Source organism: Schistocerca piceifrons, chromosome 1 (genome assembly GCF_021461385.2).
Source record: "Schistocerca piceifrons isolate TAMUIC-IGC-003096 chromosome 1, iqSchPice1.1, whole genome shotgun sequence".
Lineage (NCBI taxonomy): Eukaryota > Metazoa > Arthropoda > Insecta > Orthoptera > Acrididae > Schistocerca > Schistocerca piceifrons.
The window spans coordinates 496,630,232-496,653,106 of NC_060138.1; the positions used below are offsets into that span (position 1 = coordinate 496,630,232).

General features: G+C 39.8%; 1 protein-coding gene across 1 annotated transcript in view; it reads left to right on the forward strand.

Annotated features, from left to right (window-relative positions):
• The window catches only part of LOC124741781 (succinate--CoA ligase [ADP/GDP-forming] subunit alpha, mitochondrial), a 74,777-nt gene that overhangs the window by 34,161 nt on the left and 17,741 nt on the right, over positions 1–22,875 (forward strand). The gene's annotated exons all lie outside the window — the stretch shown is intronic.

The window sequence follows — 22,875 nt, forward strand, 5'->3', positions numbered from 1 at the left end:
TTTGCAAATTCATTTTGTATTTTTAATAGGAACTTAACATTATCAAGGGAAACTTGCTTTTTCTTTTCGGAGAGATGTGATATTATCTAAAATCTGGGAAAGATGTACAAAAATAGAAAAGTAAGTTGAAGAAAGTGGACCTAATTAAGTAATTTTAAAAACCAGTAGGCAAAAATGAAAGTAATTAGTGCTTTTTACAATCAATTCCATTGCTACAACAGGATCAGCTGCCTAATAGAGAAACCAGTAAACTTTGGATATTGCCACTGTAACTGTAATTTTCATGTGCTATATTACTTTCATAGTGACATTTCAGATGTCATTTGGTGCAGCTGCAATTATAGAGTACAATAAAATAAAACACACATTTCGTCAGGGTTCTCATCAATTATATTATATTTTGTGCCTTTTTGTTGCTTATTGGTTCTGGAAGTACACTTATAGCCCTCTTGTTCTGCAAAAATATTGTCTCTTACACAAAAAAGTTGTGTTCTAACCATGTTGATATAGCACTAATAATTGCAATAAAGCAAGCCTAAAAAAAATATGATACTTGGGTATCAGCATTCTTCGATCCTCACTTTCATTTACTGAAAGCTGAAAGTGAACTAAATTTTGGGCTAATCTAGACATTCTGTGCAATTGTGGAAGTTTTGCTTTGCTTTCTATTTGCTTGTTTTGATACATTTTTGCAGTTGGGTAACGAAGGAATCCAGAACTCACATGACATTTATCATCTTACCACGTAATTTGTAGGCATGCACTTGTATTTGTAGCATTTTTGAATGAACTGTTTGATAATTCCTCACATTAGTTGGGATCAGTCTGCTACTGAGTTTAAAGTGTATCATTATTGTCACCCAGCATTTTATTATCTTGGCGTATTTATGTTATTGTCATAATCTAATGTCATTCATACTCAGTCACGACTGATGTGTGTGGGGGGAAGGGGTGATCAGCTGAACATGCACTGTTGTCAGTTCCTACGGATGAGCTCTTCAGGGAGCTTAGCCAGTCCTTGCTGGATTTGGCTTTGCCAAACTTAGACATTCTGAGATTGGGACTGCTCTGCACATGGTTAATTCTCTATCTTCTTTGATAGAAACTTCTTGAAAATAATCATAACTACCACCACCAGCAAGGTGAACTACTTGTTGAAAAGAATAATGAAAAGTGTAAAATGTGCATAAATAAGTAGCCTCAGGGAAAATTGCCACAGCCCAATTGCATTAAGGTTACTCTGCCATCTGAAAATCAGTCTGAGATGACTTCTCTGTTAGCCTAGCTAATTGTGGTAATGTATGGGGTCCACTGATTATAATAAAAATCTCCCACTAATTCTTGTAGACTGTTAAGCTGTTTTAAACTCAACCCCTTAAAAGAAGTGATGAGCTTAATCTTCCAGGACTCACATGAGCAAAAACAACACCTTCTGTTAGACAGAATGTTATTTCAAATGTGAAAAGAGAAGGTGTGTATGGAATTATGCCATCACTTAACATTTTAAAAACATGTAGTGTGCAGAAGGAACTCTGAGGCCAGTGGGCAGTGCACCACTGTCAGTCAGTTTTCACAAAGCTGACAATCAGTAATAATTCCAACAAAGATGTTATGATCCAGGAAATTAAAATCATCCAATACACTCCTTAGTAGCAGAGAGTCATAATGGCATAATAGCTGCCTATTTTATCACCATCTTCAACTTTATTCGTAGCCAAGGAAGAGTAGTGTGTTAATATTAGTATATCATCAAAGAAGTCCAAATAATACAAGCATCAATATCTGAATTTTCAGTTGTACTTGTAAAAGTGCAAGAGTTACAAAGGCCACCTCTTTCAGATGATGAGCAAAGCCATAGATAACAGTAATACACTGGTCGCTACTTCTCCTCATCTGGCATATAAACACAGCTCTGCAAAATATTTAGTGAAGCCTCTGAATAAAAAACATAGAGTTGAAAATCACACCGTGCTATTCTACAACTGAAACCAGTTGTAAACATTTGATTTGATCAGGGAGACAAAATAACAGTGACCAGGAACCCACAGCTTCTTGGCTGTCTTTAATGAATGTAGATGTTACAATCTGTGTAGCACCTACATAGATTTTCTACTGTGCCCACTTTGATAACAAATACGAGGCTCTAGCCAAAATTTTCAGGGCTGGTGCTGCCATCTGTTGAAAACCTTACCTTTGGACTAATGGTCACCATCACCCTCGAAGTAGTTCCCATCCACACGTACACACCAGTCCCAGCTCTTCTGCCACTGGTCAGACGTTCTCTGGAAGTCCTGTTCTTTGTGTGTGTTTATCACCACCAGCGATGCTTGTTGAATCCTCTCTAAAGTGTCCAACAATTGGCTCTCCAACTTGAGTTTCAGTTTTCAGAATAGTACGAAGTCGCAAGATGCCAAATCTGGCGAGTACGGTGGGTGGGGTACAACCGCCATGTTGTTTTCTGCCAAGAAGGTTCTGGCAAGCAAAGACGTGTGACAGGGCACATTGTCGTGATGCAGTAGCCAGTTCTCTTGACGCCAAAGTTCGGGCCGTCATTGCCACACGTTTTCATGGAGCCTGCGTCACAGTAGTACGCAGAATTCACTGTTAGGGTGCATGGTACAAGTTCTTTGTGCACAATTCCCTTGGTATGCTCTTTACCTGTCTCGCTTTTTTGGGTCTTTGAGACCCCGGCCTCTTCCCCCAAACACTTGTTGAATCATTGCAAGGGTGACCATAGCACTTTTCCCAAGATATGCACAGAATTTGATACATATGCGCTGTTCTGTTTGCGGATCCATCGTAAAATCACCACACACCAGACACGGAATATTAGAAATCGCTGTGGACATGCAACATGTCCTCCCAGCTGAATGCCACTCCGCACAATGACTCATCAGATATGCAGCTCTCGCCACCTAGCGATGCGAAGATCTACTACTCCTACTTTCCAGATAGTGGCACCAGTCCCGAAAATTTTGGATTCTACCTCATATCTCTGACTGGAATGCCTTAGCCAGCTACCCTAGTGAGATATCATACTCTGATCTAGGCTGTATCTCGTATACCTCCGACCCCAGCACGTTTTTCTGTTTACAACCCATCATTGAACCAGACTGTACGTTCTGAATGGTGTCATGGTTCATTCTTCCACTGCTCCCTACAGCCAATTGTTATGTTGAAAGGTTTGTTATAGATGCTGGAAGCTGTTGTATAATCAGCCTCATTTCCCCATCCATTCCTATACGTACCACATCCTGTATATTCGTGTGAGATTCTGGATGTTCCAAATGTTTACAGTTTTTAAACTGAAGTCCATGTTGTTTTCTCCATTGCAACCAAGAGTTGTAATGGAGGCATGTCCAGCATGGTCTCCATCTCAGCAATGGATGTAATGCTAATTCCTCCTGGTAAGGTTAGGCAGGCCAATCTGTGCACACTCCCGAGCTCCTCAGCCAGCTTCTGTTCTACTTTATTCCATCATACTGTCATCCCATAAATTAAAATGGGTTTATATCCAGTACACACTTCTGGGACACAGACCCAGAGAGTTACCCCTAGATAATTCGTTTCCCATCCACTGGTACAATTTTATTGAAGAGCATAAGATTCCAGAATGTGACCCAGATATGCTTCTTTGTGAACTACATTGCAACAGTTTTCCTAGGACTGAAGCATAGATCCTGTTTCTTATACCTGTGTTGCATAATGTTCAGAGTGCATTGTGCCATTGTTGTAATGGTACTTGCAAATGTGCCCAGTATTAATATGACACTATCAGTCTATGTATCCTTTTCACAAGTAACCTCTATCTTCTAACTCCTCAATGTGTTCATTAACCACAGTAGTGGGAACAAAATCCCATATTGTGGAGACCCTCTGATGGTGTTGATCGCCACTTTTACATCCATCATGGTGACTTCTATCTTTCGTCTACTCAGTATTCTCTTAATCCAAATACATATGCTCTTCTGCAGCCCTAACCATGGATTCTAAGATCCTATTGCTAAATGCCTCCTCAATATCCAGGAAGGTGCAGAGAAGAATTTGCTTTTTTTACTTTTCCAATCAGTTGGTGAAGTGCTATTTCACATGATTTACGTGGTTGATGTGAGTGATGGAATTCATGTAGAGGAGCTTCAGTTCACCACCTTTCCACAGTGTGCACATTTAAACAATTTTTCTAATGTTTTTGAGGGGAGCTGGAATGATCCATCTCCTCCATCTTAACTTTAGCAAATAGAAGGAACATTTTTTCTAAAACCATTAAACATATTGCTGTGAAATTTGGACTACATGTTCAGTGAATATTTCTCTACAAAGTTATAATGCCATGTTAAGAAATATTTATGGGTGTTTGTTTTACAATTTTTTTAACAGCTGCTTATTTTTTCTCTAAAATTTTGCACTTTTTCTTCTATAGCTCTTGAATTATACAATATTTTTTTACAATTTGTTATAAAAATGAAGGAAAATAAGTAAACAATATTGTGTATAAATTTCATTGATTTGCTGTTAGCAGTTTTTGAGAAAATGTTCCTCAAAGACGAAAATTTTAAAGTTATGGGAAATGGCTTTCAAAGTTTTTTAATACATTCCTGCCGCATATGATGGATTATCAGCATCCTCCTCTTTTTCCAGTGTTAGTTTCCATTTCACTGGTCTTTTCTTCCCTTTTGCTGCATGTTGTAGGCCTTTGTCTCTTCTTCCTGCACCTCTTAGTCTTTCTTCATCAATTAGGTGCATTGTGGAAATGATGATGTGTCCTGGTTGGAAACCTAAATGTTTCAGCACATCACATTTGATAAGGTTTCCTTCATTGTATGTTGCCACCATACCATACACTCTAAAATGCAATGTTTTTATCTGTACAGCCTCTCTTTTGGGAATCCTAATCCAAATTAAATTATTTACACTTTCATTTGGATTTTGTGTTTTCCCATGTAAACACTTTTCCAATAAACTTGGCTGTGATAAATCTCTGAATATGGGTCTAATTACATCAATTGCAGCATTTGGCAAACTGTTTTATGGGCATATTCCTTTCTTGATTGGTACTTACACCATGAGTCATAACCTGTGGGGCACAATGCTTGTGGGTTCTCATTTGTTGATGCAATATGAAAAAATAAGGCCCATACTGCACTCCTCATATGCTCAATGCTTCTTGTATTTTGCCTAATTGCACACCCATAATACCTCTACAATCTATAAATTGCTTCATCTGGCAGTCTTCCTCTTCCTCCAAGGGTCTTACCATCACTAAGCTTCTGGGATCCTAATGTCTGCTTTAGTTAGTGCAAGCGAGCCCCCATGCGCTTCTGCACATCTCCAATGCACTCCTGTTTTCTAATGTTAATTTCATTACCATAAGGCTTGAGTTCCTCTACAGCTTTATATCCCTTAGAATCACCATCTCCTTGATAGTTAGTGTATTGTACATTATACCACTCATGTGATCTGGAAAAAATTGCTTTCACTCCTTCTACTTCTATCGCTCCACTCGTGCTGTGAAAATTTGCTTCACAACTTTCACTATGTTCGTCCTTGGTGTTGCCCTTAAATCTAGAATGTTTTGAGAGAATAGCAACATCAATTACTTTGCAACTGTCTACACTGGTAGCTGTCACAACTCCCTTTAGAGATTTATGACCTCTACGTTGCCATGATCCATCTAAAGCAACAGTTAAATCTCTACAATTCCCATTATCTGTGACAGTTTCTTCAACTGCTTTCTTCATTGTTGCTTGAGCAATATCTTCAGCAGAAGATCCCACCAATTCATTATAAAATCCAAACTTGGTTGGTGGTTTTGGCAAGTTCATAATTCCACATAACATTGTCCCTGCAAAACTGCCCTTGCCAATGCAAAGCAAGCCATACACTAGCCTAACATTTATATCATACACCACCTTTCCACTATTACCACTACGAGGAATACTGTTAGAATTAGAAAACGAAACTTCTGCAGCACTTCAATAACATTTTACATGCCAAACCAATGTGTGAAGTTATTTTCAATTCCAGCCCACTTTCTTTGCAAACTTGGCATAATATGTTATGTTTAAAAGTATTAGAGAGCAAGGACATGTTAATTGTTTCATTCACATTATTACTGTCACTTTCATAGTTTTCAAATTTTTCTTTGCTGTCACAAAGCTTCTTGCTGAAAGAAGTTCTATCACATTCATTTGGAGTAGTCGGTGAAGCAGTCTGAGCAGCATCTCCCTTCGAAACAACAAAAGATTTCTTCTTCACTCATTGTGCTTTTTCTTAAACACTCAATTGCTGAAACAGGTCATATTGATATCCACAAACCAAATACGTAAAACGGGTACGAGCAAAATTCGTCAAATGTGCAAAATTGAACAGCTAAACAACACAAAGCAAACTCCACAAGTCAACACACATGGTATAGTGTTTATGTTTACCGATATGAACAGTCACTTGTCACAGAGATAAAGCCATACAACATTGGAAAACAAAACACTGATTAATTCCGCAAAGTACCCTGCTTGCAACCAGCGAGCGGCGCTGTCAGAGGTGACACACTAAGTCGCTACAACCGTTTATGCGGCGCGTCAACTTTGCAGCAATAAAAAACACACTTAGAAGGGTGAAACTTGATTTGTTTTATTCAGAAAACTCCGAATAATGTTGTAATAAAAAACAAAAAAGTTAATTTTGTCATTTTCATCGTTCCAGCTCCCCTTAAAAGAAAGGAGGACAGACTGATTGATCTCAAATTCTTTGCATAGGTGTGATCAATTCTTCAGATAGAAAATAGTTCTGGAAGCACTAAAAGTGCTTCCTGCTGCTAGACTGACTACATAACAGTGTACATGGGGGTCTGATTAATCCCTCTCCTGCAAGTTGCAGTAGAGCTCGAAAAATTGTATCTGTGCCTGGTGACTTAAACGGTTGAAACATTCCCACTGCCCACTGGGTTCACTTGAAGTAACACATCCTCTGGCAGATTCCCAGTTCTTCTGTTGGTTACCTGTAAACCAGTACCTCACTGGGACTGAATCTTGGTCTATGTTATTTTCTAGAGTGCATTGAGAAATGTGAACCTTGAGGAGCACATCATTTCATGCACTGTCCTTATATACCCAGCATCCTTCGTCCTTAGTGTGCCTTCTGGATTTGTTGGTATGCTTGTGAGGATTTTGTGATGTGTGACAGCTGTACCCTCCACCTCCCCACAGAATACCTTCCAGGATGATTGTTTCACTTGCTTCATAGCAAGTTTGTATTTGGCAAGGAGCTCCGGAAGGTTTACCCATTGTCCTTTCCTTCTTGCAAAGTCGGACAGTGTTCTTACTTGCTTCCTTTGCAATACAATTGTTCTACCAAGATACAGTCCTGTTTGTGCATTTCTTGGTGATTGGACAATTTTCCAAGTACAAAGTCATCACAGAAAATGTCGCTTCATGTGCCATTTATTCTAAAACTACTAGATTTCTTATAGAAGTTTTAACTTCAGATCTGTGAGAGTTTATCTCTTTCCTGTATGAGTCCCCATCCGTTTTTCTAGGATTCTCATAAGCCATTTCAACCCCAAACTTAATATACAAATAAAAAACAACATTATGAAAAGGAAAGTTACTACTCACCATATAGGGGAGATGCTCAGTCACAGATAGGCACAACAAAAATACTGTCAACAATAGAAGCTTTCGGGCAACAAGGCCTTTGTCAAAAATATTCAACTCTCTCTCTCTCTCTCTCTCTCTCTCTCTCTCTCTCTCTCTCTCTCTCTCTCTCTCTCTCGCTCGCTCTCTCGCACACACACACACACACACACACACACACACACACACACACACACACACACACACACACACAACTGCAGCCTCTGACAGTTGAAGCCACACTGCAAGCAACAGGAGCAGTGCACGATGGGAGCAGCAACTGAATGGGGGTGAGGAGGAGGCTGGGTCACGGAGGGGGAGGGTTAGCAGGGTGTGGGTGGGGGACAGTGAAGTGCTGCTGGGGAGCGTGCAACGACAATGTGGAGAGAGGGTGGGGTGGGGGGGGGGGGGGGGGGGGGGAGGTTAGTGCAAAAGTAGAGAAGTAAAAAGACTGGGTGTGTTGGTAGAATGAAGGCTGTGTAGTGCTGGAGTGGGAACAGGGAAGGGGGTGGATGGGTGAGAAAAATGACCAATGAAGATTGAGGCCAGAAGGGTTATGGGAACATAAGATATATTGCATGTGGAGTTCCTGTCTGTGCAATTCAGAAAAGCTGGTGTTGGTGGGACAGATCCATCTGGTTAGGCTGTATGGCCCCTGTGGTCATCGTATCAGCAGTGATGTGCAGTCCCTCTCAAAATATACAGAGGGTCTCACTCAGGCCTTCACAGACTGTAATTATTCTCCCATCCTTGTACAAAAACGAATCTCCTGTGCCTTATTTTTCCAGTCTCAGACAACCTCCCAAAATCTCACTGTTCGGCCACAGAGGAGCATTCGCCTCATAACTCAGTACCACCCAGGACTGGAGCATCTGAATTAAATCCTCCACCAGGGTTTCGACTACCTCTCATCATGCCCTGAAATGAGAAATGTCCTGCCCTGTCCTTCCCATCCTCCCCACAGTGGTATTCCACCATCCACCGACTTACACAGTATACTCATCCATCCCTACACAAACCCTGCTCCCAATCCCTTACCTCATGGCTCATATCCCATCCCTGTAGTAGACCTAGGTGCAAGACCTGTCCCACACATCCCCTCACCACCAATCCAGTCTGGTCACAGACATCACCTATCCCATCAAAGGCAGGGCTACCTGTGAAACCAGTCACTAAATCTACAAGCTAAGCTGGAACCAATACTCTGCATTCTAAGTGGGTATGATAACCAACAAGTTGTCTGTCCACTTGAATGGTCACCGACAAACTGTTGCCAACAAGCAAGTGGACCACCCTGTTGCTGAGCACACAGCCTAACATGACATCCTTCATTTCAGTGACTGCTTCACAGCCTGTGCCATATGGATTCTTTCCAACAACATCAACTTTTCTGAATGGCGCAGGTGTGAACTTTCTATGCAGTATATCCTTCATTCCCATAACCATCCTGGCCTCAACATTAATTTTTTCTCACCCACCCAGTCCCTTCCCTGTCCCCATTCCAATACTACACATCCCTCATTCCACCAACGCACCCAGTCTTTCTACTTCTTCCCTTTTCTGCTACCCTCACCTCCCCCCCCCCCCCCAAATACCTCTTCACTGCCCACCTCTTGACTGCACCTAGCTGCCCTCTCTCCACCTCGTCCTTGTGTGCTCCTCAGCAACATTTCACTGTCCCCCACCCCCATCCTTCTCTCTCTCCCCCACCCCACCCCAGCCTCCTCCTTGCCGCCACCCAGTTGCCACTTCCATTGTGTGCACTGCTGCTGTTGCTCGCAGTGTGGCTTCAGCTGCCACAGGCTGCAGTCATGTGTGTTTGTGTGTGTGTGTGTGTGTGTGTGTGTGTGTGTCATCTGTTTTCGACAAAGGCCTTGTTGCCCGAAAACTTATGTGGTGACAGTCTCTTTGTTGTGCCTATCTGTGATGCAGCATCTCCACTATATGGTGAGTAGCAACTTTCCTTTTCATAATATTGTTACCCATCCTGGATTTTCTATTGTTTAATATACATATGGTCAGATAAGGATGGCTCCGTTACTACATGCCATTGTTTGAGAAAACTACCCATTAAGATGCACTCAAACACAACATTAATTTACTTCTTCCCTTCTGCAATTCCTGAAGGTAGGTTCCTTGCCCTTATTTTTATTCAAGATCTCTAGATTGCTTTCCTGTAGGTATTCAAGTAGGTACTCACCTCTGCAGTTGGTGCTGCTGCTTCCCCACATCAGTTTGTGGACACTGACATCACGTCCAATCTGCTGTTGTTTGTTCAGCTGGGGCAGATTTCTGCCAATTTCCTTCCTTTGTGGTAATGAAGGTAAGCTGAGATCAGTACATATTCTCATGTGCTCCCTTCCTCATGCTGTTTCATCCTGATGATCACAAAGTCCCTGGAACAGAAGTTCAACATTGGCATGAATGAATTTCTATTCTTAACATAAAAACATGTTCTGCCGACGCCAAAGTCATATTCTTGGGGGAAAAAACCTCGTCTCACAAAGTGCCTAGTATCCAGCGCACATTGGTCTATCGAACATTCATATAATTTTGAAACGCATCCCTGATGGTTTTAGAACATCTTTGCACATATTCTAAGTTTATTCCTGAATGAATCATAAGTTGATTTTTGAATGCATGCATGTCTCTGCCAGGGGAATCCCCATCGCATCTAGAAATAAACTTTCCTGCAGACAGAAGGGGACGGGGCTATATGAGCTCAGCAGAATGGGTGAATGCCAGTCGCTGTTTGTTTATGTGTTGACTAGGTTTACGAATGATCAGCGTTGTTATAATTACCAGTGAAGTCCATGGATTGAGACTACCAGAGTAGGAATAAACAACTAACAGGAGTAACAGGTAATAAAGATTACTTATTGTCTTCTCGGTGTATCCAAGAAAATGAAATTCTGACAGAAAATTTTTAGCCAGACTGCTACACTAGTAAGGGCCAGTTGTACAGACCCTGGTAACAGCTGCGTAAGTTCTATTCTGGGAGTAGCGTGGAAAACGCGTTGTATGAACACCTAATAATGCCTAATGGGAGAATAAACGTGGGATAACTGAACCATTGATTGTGGCAGGTTTAGTGAAGTTAACCGGAGGATATGTTTTGACGCTGACACAAATAGTTACAGAATTAATTATGACAAGATTGTTTATTAGAACAAGGAGAAGAAACGAGGACATCACACAAATTAGGGGAGAATATGATGATTTCAAATTTATATAAAAATTTCGTGCTACTACTTTTCGATCTCGCGCTTTAGAAGCTGGAAATGAAATGTGAAACTATTTCTGAACATAAAGCTTTTCACTTGTAGTAGGCCTAATAGGCCTTTGATATTGGTACTTCGTGAATTATATTCTGTTGTGTTATAAAAATGACCATTTGTGCCGAAACAGCCTTGTTTATTTGGTGTTTGTTATGATTTGCTGCAATAGTAGATCAGCCTATTTCATTTTATGTAGTAGACAGTGACAAAATACACGTAATCAGATCGAGAAACCACACCAGTTTTGGGTACTATTTAAATAATCCCATCATAATATTAATTGGGAGGGTTGTTTTTTTTTTTTTTTTTTTAAAGAGGGGGGGGGGGGGGGGAGGCGGGGCTGGATGTCAAACTGGCCGACTGGGAGCAGGAGAGGCACCACAGGACATTTTAATTTCCAGTGCCCTGAATATACTTTGATGGCATCCATTACAAAATAGTACACATTTGAATTCCACAGAGAAATACAGTGACGTGCGATAGAAGAATGCTATGTGAAGAGGCGTGGCACTGCACTTTGGCACACAATACATCTTACATTTCTTTGAACACGTATGTTTTATAGATCAGACTCTTCAGAAAGATGTGTGCTACAAAATGAACGTATTTTTCAAAAGTCAATTTCTTAAAAATTTCTGCATCCTACCTCAAAACGCTCTTTGGGGGGGGGGAGCAGATTGGAAATATCGTTGATCCGGGGCTGATGCACAGAGCAGTCTGAGTTGTAGTGGGAAGGTGGATAGTCTCCACGTGGCCTGTGTTTATGTTTAGTGATTTCGCTGGTTCCTCTTCATTTATTACTCTCACGTCAAATGAAAACAAAACAGATTTCTGTGGCCAGGAGCTGTCAAGTGAATTAAAATACGTTCACATAACTATGGAAGGCTAAAATATGTTATTAGTTTCAGATTTTATTTCCACCATTCTGACAGTCAAGCTAATCGCCTTGCAGAACAGTGAAGTTATTTTTGTCGGTTTGCTAAAGAAATTTGGCTTTTATTAATCTTTTCCTCTGAGGCAGTCAATTTATTTGAAACGAAGTGTTCAATTCCACACTATTGGTTAGTTTCCACTGTTTGCTGCGTATCAAATGTGCATGTTTTCATCTTGCATGTGTGGCATTATACCTCTCCATCATAGCTTCGAATTTTACCATTCTATTTCTCTTCCTCTAACCTATCTACCTCTTCTATATCTCTTTCACCCCATTCCATCGTCTTATGTCTCTGCTTGATGAGAATAACTCACAAGCTGCAAGAATATAACGAGAAAATTCCCAACTAGCAATAGGACTGACATTCATAAAAGAAAAATATGTTTACTTTCATATACATAGTCATTATTATTATTATTATTATTATTATTATTCTTGATATTTATAATTATTTTTTGATTGTTATAATTATCATTGTACTACTTTTATAATCTCTATTTTTTTTCTTTAACATTAATACTGTATAACATGTTATATGTCCTTAATGTTCTGTAGAAACTGAAATTTGTTGAATCTGAGTATGCCTGGTTAGGTGTAAGAGAGGGCCTGAAGGCCCTAATCTGGCCAGGTAAAATAAATGCATAAATAAATAAATAATACAGTACTGGTACTCCAGGAAAATTTACATCTGAATCTGGGTACAAGAATGCGCGCATTAAGCCGAATTATGAATTTTAGTATGGTTCATGAAATTCTGATGCTCTTGGAGTATCCTCTGATGTCTTGTTTCTCTTAAGATATAATGTAAGATCTCGCAGTGTTTTACACGTAATGGACGCTCAGGCTTCCTGCGTCATCGTAGCTCCGCAAAGACGGTGATGCCTGTTATCTGGCACTCTCTGGCAACTGCTGAAACGAACCTATTTCTAACTGGTCGCGGGAAAATATTGAGAATGGCTGCTTGAAAAGCATTACTTTCAAAGTAAATTTCCTTTTACGCAAGATGAACTGTGTGCGAGAATGTAAGATGAATTTCTTAAATCACAGAGCGTTTTGACTCTCATTTAAAAATCAACTGTTTGAGGACGACCATTAAGAAAAATTTTGAGATCAGATCAAACGTTTATGTCGTTATTAAAAAATTTTACTGGCACATTTGTATGATTTATCTTAAAGTGTAACACACACAAAAAAGATAAACATTGAAACTTCCTCGCAGATTAAAACTGTGTGCCCGACCGAGACTTGAACTTGGGACCTTTGCCTTTCACAGGCAAGTGCTCTACCATCTGAGCTACCGAAGCACGACTCACGCCCGGTCTTCACAGCTTTACTTCTGCCAGTATCTCGTGTCATCTCCTTGGAAGGTAGGAGACGAGATACTGGCAGAAGTAAAGCTGTGAGGACCAGTCGTGAGTCGTGCTTCGGTAGCTCAGATGGTAGAGCACTTGCCTGCGAAAAGCATAGGTCCCGAGTTCGAGTCTCGGTCGGGCACACAGTTTTAATCTGCCAGGAAGTTTCATATCAGCACACACTCCGCTGCAGAGTGAAAATCTCATTCTGGTAAGATCAATATTATGTATCAAAGCTTAGCTTCTCTTGCAGCTTATTAATCTTCAAGACCAATATTATATGTGAAAGCTTTGCTTTTCTTGTAGCAGCACTATGTACATTAATTTAAACCATTAACTTTTCATATATTTGTGTGTACGCGCTTCTTAACGGTGATACTGCTATTGGCTGACTACATCAAGTGCCCTATGCACTGAATATCTGCTGTCATCAGCTGGCATATCACGTGAATGAGCTAGGACTTGCTTATAAAAGTGCACTGCAATCTTGATTTCAATGCTTCGGAAAGTATGTATATATTTTAACCGAGTTTCGTTTTCTAAGTGCGGGAAATTCTACGCTGGTGTATAAAACCATAAACATTCAAAGGATTGATAAGTTTTACAGTTCCGAGGAAAAGTATACTGTCACTTAACACGGAAAAAGTGTATTTTCACCTGGGAGAAAGTGTATTTTTAACTATGGGACTAAACATCTGAGGTCATCAGTCCACTAGAACTTAGAACTACTTAAACCCAACTAACCTAACGACATCACATACATCCATGCTAGAGGCAGGATTCGAACCTGCGACCGTAGCGGTCGCGCGGTTCCAGACTGAAGCACCTAGAACTGCTCGGTCACTGCGGCCGGCAATCTTTAAATGTACACTGGAGTAAATCACACAGTGTTATTACAAAGTCACTGATCGACCAATACTCCCTTTTTTTAGGATTAATACTGAATCTTTTCCCTTCAAAAGTTGTATGGAAATACACATACTCACTAACTATTAAAGAAACATTTTATATTTCTCAGCCCAAGTATTGTGTTTGTCTGTGGACAAACCAAACAGTATGCATTTGGATGTGGAATTGCCATCATCTCAAAAGGTCCATAATATAAATCAATATATTTCTTTTTCTCATTGTTGTGCTCACTTCTCCTTTGTCATCACCAACACCAGATCCCCAACTCTTTATCTCTCTGTCACCTTCACCTTTGTGTCATGTCTTTGCTTTCTTTGCATTGCTCTTCTCTCCGTGTTCTCCCATACAAAAGTTTCCAGCTCTTCTGTTCTCTTCCCACCTCATTACACGCGGGGGTTGGGGGGTAATCGACATGTTCTGAGATCAGATTTGGTAGCTTTGTCTTGAATCCACCTCCCATGGTGAAAATCCCATTGACCTATGCTTCACGCAGTTCATTACAGTTTCAAAATCTTTTAGATACTGCACCCAAGAGCTAGGTCTGTTGCTACAATATGTCCTGCAGATCCGCCCCAGTTCTCTCACACAAAGTTTTGCTGGATTGCTTGAGGGATGATACACCGAGATTCTTATATGCTTTATCTCTGCACTGTTCTAAACTTAATCCAATCATTACTAGCGAATGGGGATCCATTGTCACTTAAAATAGCTTTGGTACACTAATCAAAGGAAAATGCTCTTGTGTGAACTTGGAAATCAGACTCTTACTGGTTGCCCGTTTGATTGCATACAACTTGATATTCAAAAGTTTCTGCCTAGGCAGGCATGTGCCATGTTTCATTAATACAAGGCATTAAAAATAAGGCTTACTACCACCAGCCAAGACATCGTGTTCAATAAGTGATGTATAAGCAACAAAGTGTCTCCAAGCACTGATGATGACTGATATCAGTCGAAATCGATTTGCAACAAGGTAGATAAATTATGTTTCTGCGACTGGTTGCTACATTGTTTATAATTTTAAATATAACTATTGTATTTTAATTCTACAAAAAAATCTTCTAAGACATATGCCGCATGGATACATTGTGTAAGCGTACTGATTTCCTGTAAAAATAAGCAACATGTGGAAATAATATCTTTGTGTAATTTCAAAGAGCCCCTTTGCTGTCATCTGCCACTGGCTATCAATGTTATTGTAATGTTATAGTGAGAACCCTAAATACGGTATTAATCCTGGTGTTACATTGCCCTCAGGGATTTTTCACTGACTTCCTCCACAAGGTTTTGGCTGTCAGATGCACCTTGCAGTTATTTGTCCTCCAATTTTCTGTCTGGTCTTTCTGGTTCTGCACTGTACTTTGTTGAACAGGGTCTTTGGAGGAACATCCTTAAGTAGTATAAGTACCCATATTGATATCTTCAGGGTCTTGAGAAATTCTGCTGCTATCTCAACCAGTTGCTCTGCCTCCTCCCATGGAGCTGTGTTGGGCACCATCTTGTTTAGTTAATCTGTCGTTTCCAACCCCCATAGTCACAGATTACAGCACTTTTGCCTAGACCAGTGGTTCCCAACCTTTCTGAGACCATTACCCGTGAATGCAATCAGATATAGCTGGTACCCCCATCTCCCCACCATCATCAGCATTAGTGTTTAGCTAAACTTTACAATGAAAATGAGTTTTCTTCGAATGTTTGTATTCTCCAATGATGAAAGATAAATGATATTTAGTTTGGTAGGTGTTTTAATTAACCACAAACTAATGAGCTGATGAGAGAATTTATATTGAAAATTGATGGTAATCTTTTTTATGTAGAATGATGAAGCAGTTCTTGTTACATTGCAAATGCTACCTACAGCTCCACCTACATTGAGGGTAGAGATCTATTACAAAACATGCTCTCTCTGCACTACTCTCCCTAGTGACACTTGCTTCTCCCACACCCTGCATTCCCATTTAAAGTTGACCAAGCTAGAATGTGTGCACTATACTTAGCATTAGTAAAACACTTGACTGCTGGATTCCTTGAAATTTGAAAACTTCATGCATCATTTATGCCTCTAATAATATGTTGTAGCCATTACGTAGTTAGTGTTGTGTTGTGTTGTGTTGTCAGTTAGTTTATTTATTGTTGCGAAGTGAATAATGAAGCAATTTCTGGTCTAATGCGGGAACTACCTACAATTTTGGGAAGGAATTTTCATGAAATATTTAAACATATATGTGACATACCTGTCTGATTTTTATTGTCGTATATGCATGATGCAAAGTATGTGCCTAGTGGGTGGAATTTCTGAGGAAGACATTCATTTTATAAGCTGTAACAACCACCTTCTTGTTTTTACCCCTTGGGGGTAATTACCCCCAGATTGGAAACCACAGGTCCAAAGAGACCCCCCTGAGTTTTAGGCCTTGACATAAACCTTCTCCAATCTGTTCAAAGAAAGCCGTCTGAACTAGCTCCCCCTGATGTGAGGTGATGTTAACAAGTGGCTATCCTTGTTAGATTAGGGACATCCTAAAAACCAAGACTGCAGTGCTATACATCTCTTTCAATGTTTCCTGCTTCAGATTTTTCTGGCCCAAATTATCCTGTGAAGTAGGCATAACAGACTCCTCCCTCGTTCTCTAATTCCCTTCTTGGGAGTGGGAGGGGCTTTTTACTCCTTTCACTCTGAGACCGTCTTCTTTGAAGGTCTTAGGTTGAAGACTTTTTAATTCCCTGCATTTGTTTGTAGATAGCCATTCTTTGCCTTGTTTTACTCTTTATTCTCTTAAAAGTGTCCTCCTGTGTGCCCCAAACAAAAATTTGATCTTGATGTGGTCCAACTTTTCATTGACATTTTCCATGTCTTGGGCTGGTGTACCCACCGATCCAGTTGCAGAAACAGCTTACATCAGTTCAGCATTTGATGTTTGAATATTTGAGGTATTATCAAGTCCATCAGTTTTTAAATTAGTTTGTGTTCTCCAGTTGGTCCCACAAGGTTTGGGTTATACGAAGTCGACACCATCAGAACCCCACGGCAGGGTAAGGCTAATTACTTGGGGAGTTTGCCTGATATCACTGAGGTTCCATTCAACATGCATTTTCCCATATACCACACATTCATCCCTCACCATTGATCGCATACCTTGCATTGGGCAAGTACTTTCATTTCGTCCCATTTGTTCAATCTGACACACATTTTCATGTGAATTGGATGGCCCAAGAAGGAGTAGTTATTCCCCTTGCCTCTGAAAGGATCCACTTCTGCATGGACGCAAGTTCCTGGGAAAAAATACACTCTCTTGAGGCAGGGTGAAAAACTAACGTTAATATGGTAAGTGATTTTAGCCTTCACAAAAGGAACTACCTCATTTGGGAGAGTGCTAAAATAGGTCATTTTTGTCAGCGGAACATATCACACTGTGTGTCTTACTCCACAGTGGTAAAGACAGTATTTTGAGTTGGTCTGAAGATATTACCATGCATGCATCATGTTGGTATAGTGATCTACCCTGATGGTAGCTGTTTTTATTTTCCATTAATCAGTTGGCACTACAGCATTCAGTCTACCATGCAGATCACCCATTTGGTTGATTTCTTTTCTGGATTTATTCCATATGAAAGATATATAGGAATAGTGAAGTGGTCACTGGTGTCTGCTGAGCACTCAGCTGTTTACATAAGGTGTGGAGAGAGGAGTTAAATATAACTGATGAAGAATGATCCTTAACAGTGCTGAATAGTGACATCACCTCCAACTCAGTAGACATAATACTTGCCATTACGAAGCTATCAGCAATTTGGACTCAGGATGCAGCTGTATCATAGCATCAGTACACATGTATCAGCATATTTACTAGGATGGATTGGTCCTAATTCACTGACATATTGTTGCATATCAGTACATAAACATCACAAACAAAAGCATAACACTTGTCTCCATCACTCAGCCACTTCACCACTATTGTAGCTTCTTGTAGCCCTTCTGAAGACCCAAAAGTTCACGGGAGGAACTTAATAATACAGCTAATAATGTTCTGGAAAGAAGAGACTCGACCCAAAGTTATTATTGTGACTTCAGAATGAAGTAAACCATAGTGAAACAACCTTCTTATGCACAATTTTGTTTGCACTGATTTGGTGGCACAATTAATGAAACAGGGTCACCAGTTTCTTAGTGCTGATGGTGGTGGTATGCTGTCATGACATGTGCATTTTCATGGTCTGTAGAGGCTAAATCCAGCACTATTTATGATTAAGAACATTGTCAGCAATCACCACCAGTGATGTAATGAAATTTGTGTACTTCGTATACACTGATTTCTTGATTTCATGTGCAGTAATATATTCACAAACAATGAGAAGTTGAATTTGGCACACCTATGAAGTATGATGAAGTACCTACTTTCTTTTGTCCTGATGATGATAGTATCATGTTTGTAGAACAGACTTCGCAGGACACCAAAATAATTGGGAAGCCATCCCATCTGTGACCATTGTGTGTGCCACAGCTTGTGAAGTTTAGTTTGCTTGGTCTAGGTTATGCACATTATCACTTGATGATGTCGTAGAAATGCTTAGTAGGATAGATGAGAGATAATCTGGAGATTGAGAAGGGAAAAGCCTCCACATGCCTGTGGAGTGTTAACAATACCATTCAAACATAGTAAGTGTGTGATGGGGTGGTGCATTGTTTTGCTAAAAGTCTGCATGATGCTGTAGGTGAACATGTGCACATGTTTGGTAAGTGTGTCTCAATAGTGACAGACAATGGCAGAGTTATCAGCGGCTCCATTTGATTTTGTGTAAACATCTTCCTGATGCAGGTACCTGTACTACCTGCCCAAATGATGTCATGTTGGCATGTAGTGTGTACACATGCAGGGTGATGGATACTCTACACTATAGTGAAGTGGTAGTTCCAGATTATATGACTACTCATTAACTACATTTATTTGGTGACTGATTTGCTGTACTCTGTCCATCTACCCACTTACAATCTGCGGTACTTGACGGTTGTTGACTGGCAGCAGCAGTTTTTCATCAGTGAGGGTGCTAATTATACATCTGTGACAGGGTAGCACAGGAAACTTGAGTGCTTGAATGACCTCAAAGTTGTAGTGAGATCTGACAACATCTCAGTCACATTACATGCTGGACTGTTACGTCAGTCATGACAACCAGAGCACTCCCCAACTCACTGGCTGTGTAAAGTTTAATTCCTCATGAGTGTATTTCGGTACAAGCCCATCCATCGAAAAATAACATCTTTTAGTGCAAAATTTAGTCATCCATGCCATACATAGTATTCGTGTGCTAGTTTCTTGTTTGAAAGGAAGAGCTGGTCCATAAGATCAAGGGATGATTTTTCTGTTGTTAGGGTATCTTTACTTACTGTCCATATTTGAGCTGCACTGTGTAACATAAAATTTCAGAAGGTTTCCACAAGGATTGAAGGCTGTCTTTTAAAAACAGCCAGTTTCCAAACCCAAGTTTAAAATGAGCTCCTGACACAGTACTAATACTTTCAGAAAATTTAAGAGCCACATCAGTATTATGTGGGATTGTAATCCAGTGAAATAAATGGAATAGTGTGTGAACCTGAGTGGTTTAATTCTACTTAGTTTACGTGTAGTAACTGTAAATTCACTAAAATGATTTGAAAAATGTGAAAACTGTTAATGTCAAGAGGATATTGGTTGTTTACATGATAAAATCATAGAGATTTGTCCCAAACTTAGGCAAATGCTACAACGTCTTTTACTAATAGGTAATGATTGTCACATTTCTATATCCTTGCCTTTGATATGATCTGAGTAGGTTATGAGATGACAAATCTATAATTTTGTGTTATTGACACAAAGGTCTAATTGAATAAAAATTAAGACATAGCAAAGTAATGTTGAGCTCTGGTGACAAGTACACTTTCAAATGTAAGCTCTATGGCCCCTGCACAGTTAACAAAATTATGTAACTGAATTTTTAAGGTGTTACTGTTTCTGTGTGCTCACTACAGTTAAGTGAAACAGTAAACTGAAGATGAATAGAACAGTCTTGCCCTTATCTGTTGATGCTGTCTGCTTAGCATCTAGCATTGCCAAAACTGTTAATAACGTTCAATGTTTGTGAAATGCTTTGAAGAAAAGATAACTAGATGTATGCTTTAAATTGCTTAATTGATGACAGAGAAAGAGCTCAAAGTAATTTTATGAAATGTGTTTGCATGTTGCCCTGTAGTGTGTTTTTTTTAGAGGGCTGATTTATATAATGCAGTTGGTCTTAGATTACCAAAAAAATGAACTTGGATATCTATGTTGCATAAACATGAATTTTGGGTTATTTCACCATGAACCAGGTTCATCTTTTACTAACAAATTTTTGCAGATCAAGTCTAGTTGTAGTTGTTATCTCACAGCTTAGTAACATCGAAAAAGAACAAATTACATTTTTGCAAATACAAGTTGAAAATAACTGAATAATAAAGGAGTTGTCACTAACATACACTGCTTTTAAAAAAATCAGTTTGTAACATTTCATTGGTTATTTAAATAATGAGTGCAGATAATAATTGCTCCCATAAGAATTCTTGAAGACAAACTGTGGTTAATGTGAAGAAGTTTAAAAGCCAGAAGGGAAAAAAATGAAATGTGAACTAGTTGTATTGAACAGTAAGTATGTGGAGTTTGACAAGAGGCAACAATTGTTAAATATACCTTATAAAATAGCTCTATAGGATTGAAAAGCAGCAACTACACAATTTGTATTATATTGAAGGCAAGTCAGTCATCGGGGAGGGGATGGGGGGATAATTTAACTACCTAATGCTTAGTGCTAATGTGCTAAGAAAACTGCATGCACATTGATGGACAAAATAATGAGAAGATAAAGGTCACTCAGCAGTCATCTTTACTGGCCACTAATGAAATGAAAATCTGTCTTGGTGGCCCAGCAATTATGTGCTGGACTATGATGCTTAAGGGCTGGAGTTTACCTTCCCATTTTTTTATTCCCCCCCTCCCCACATCACTTTTTTTACCTCTGGCATTAGGAATGTGCAAAATGCCAGGTTAAGCTCTGATTCACAGTCCATATACCATATACGAAAGGATCACTCCTATTTATAGTAAATCAGTGTGATTTTCAACCCAGCCTTCAGTTTAATGACAACTTTATCTAAGCAGACATTACAAAGGCATACCTCTGCCCCTCTTTGCATTGATAATTTGTTTAGCAGGGACAACAATGGCTTGAAAACCATGCTGCTTTATCCTGTGCAAGATTCTTCATCTCCCAGTACGTACTGCAGCCTACATCCTTCTGAATCTGCTTAGTGTATTCATCTCTTCGTCTCCCTCTACGATTTTTACCCTCCACGCTGCCCTCCAATACTAAATTGGTGATCCCTTGATGCCTCAGAACATGTCCTACCAACTGATCCCTTCTTCTAGTCAAGTTGTCCCAATAACTCCTCCTCAATCCTACTCAATACCTCCTCATTAGTTATGTGATCTACCCATCTAATCTTGAGCATTCTTCTGTAGCACCACATTTCGAAAGCTTCTATTCTCTTTTTGTCCGGACTATTTATTGTCCATGTTTCACTTCCATACATGGCTACACTCCATACAGATACTTTCAGAAACGACTTCCTGACACTTAAATCTATACTCGATGTTAACAAATTTCTCTTCTTCAGAAACGCTTTCCTTGCCATTGCCAGTCTACGTTTTATATCCTCTCTACTTCGACCATCATCAGTTATTTTGCTCCCCAAATAGCAAAACCCCTTTCCTACTTTAAGTGTCTCATTTCCTAATCTAATTCCCTCAGCATCACCCGACTTAATTCGACTACATTCCATTATCCTCGTTTTGCTTTTGTTGATGTTCATCTTATATCCTCCTTTCAAGTCACTGTCAATTCCGTTCAACTGCTCTTCTAAGTCCTTTGCTGTCTCTGACAGAATTACGATGTCATCGGCGAACCTCGAAGTTTTTATTTCTTCTCCATGGATTTTAATTCCTACTCCGAATTTTTCTTTTGTTTCCTTTACTGCTTGCTCAGTGTACAGATTGAATAATATCGGGGAGAGGCTACAACCCTGTCTCACTCTCTTCCCAACCACTGCTTCCCTTTCATGCCCCTCGACTCTTATAACTGCCATCCAGTTTCTGTACAAATTGTAAATAGCCTTTCGCTCCCTGTATTTTTACCCCTGCCACCTTCAGAATTTTAAAGAGAGTATTCCAGTCAACATTGTCAAAAGCTTTCTCTAAGTCTACAAAAGCTAGAAACGTAGGTTTGCCTTTTCTTAATCTAGCTTCAAAAATAAGTCGTAGGGTCAGTATTGCCTCACGTGTTCCCATATTTCTACGGAATCCAAACTAAGCTTCCCCAAGGTCGGCTTCTACCCATTTTTCCATTCGTCTGTAAAGAATTCGCATTAGTATTTTGCAGCCGTGACTTATTAAACTGATAGTTCGGTAATTTTCACATCTGTCAATGCCTGCTTTCTTTGGGATTGGAATTATTATATTCTTCTTGAAGTCTGAGGGTATTTCGCCTGTCTGATACATTTGGCTCACCAGATGGTAGAGTTTTGTCAGGACTGGCTCTCCCAAGACTGTCAGTAGTTCTAATGGAATGTTGTCTACTCCCGGGGCCTTGTTTCGACTTAGGTCTTTCAGTGCTCTATCAAACTCTTCACGCAGTATCACATCTCCCATTTCATCTTCATCTACATCCTCTTCTATTTCTATAACATTGCCCTCAAGTACATC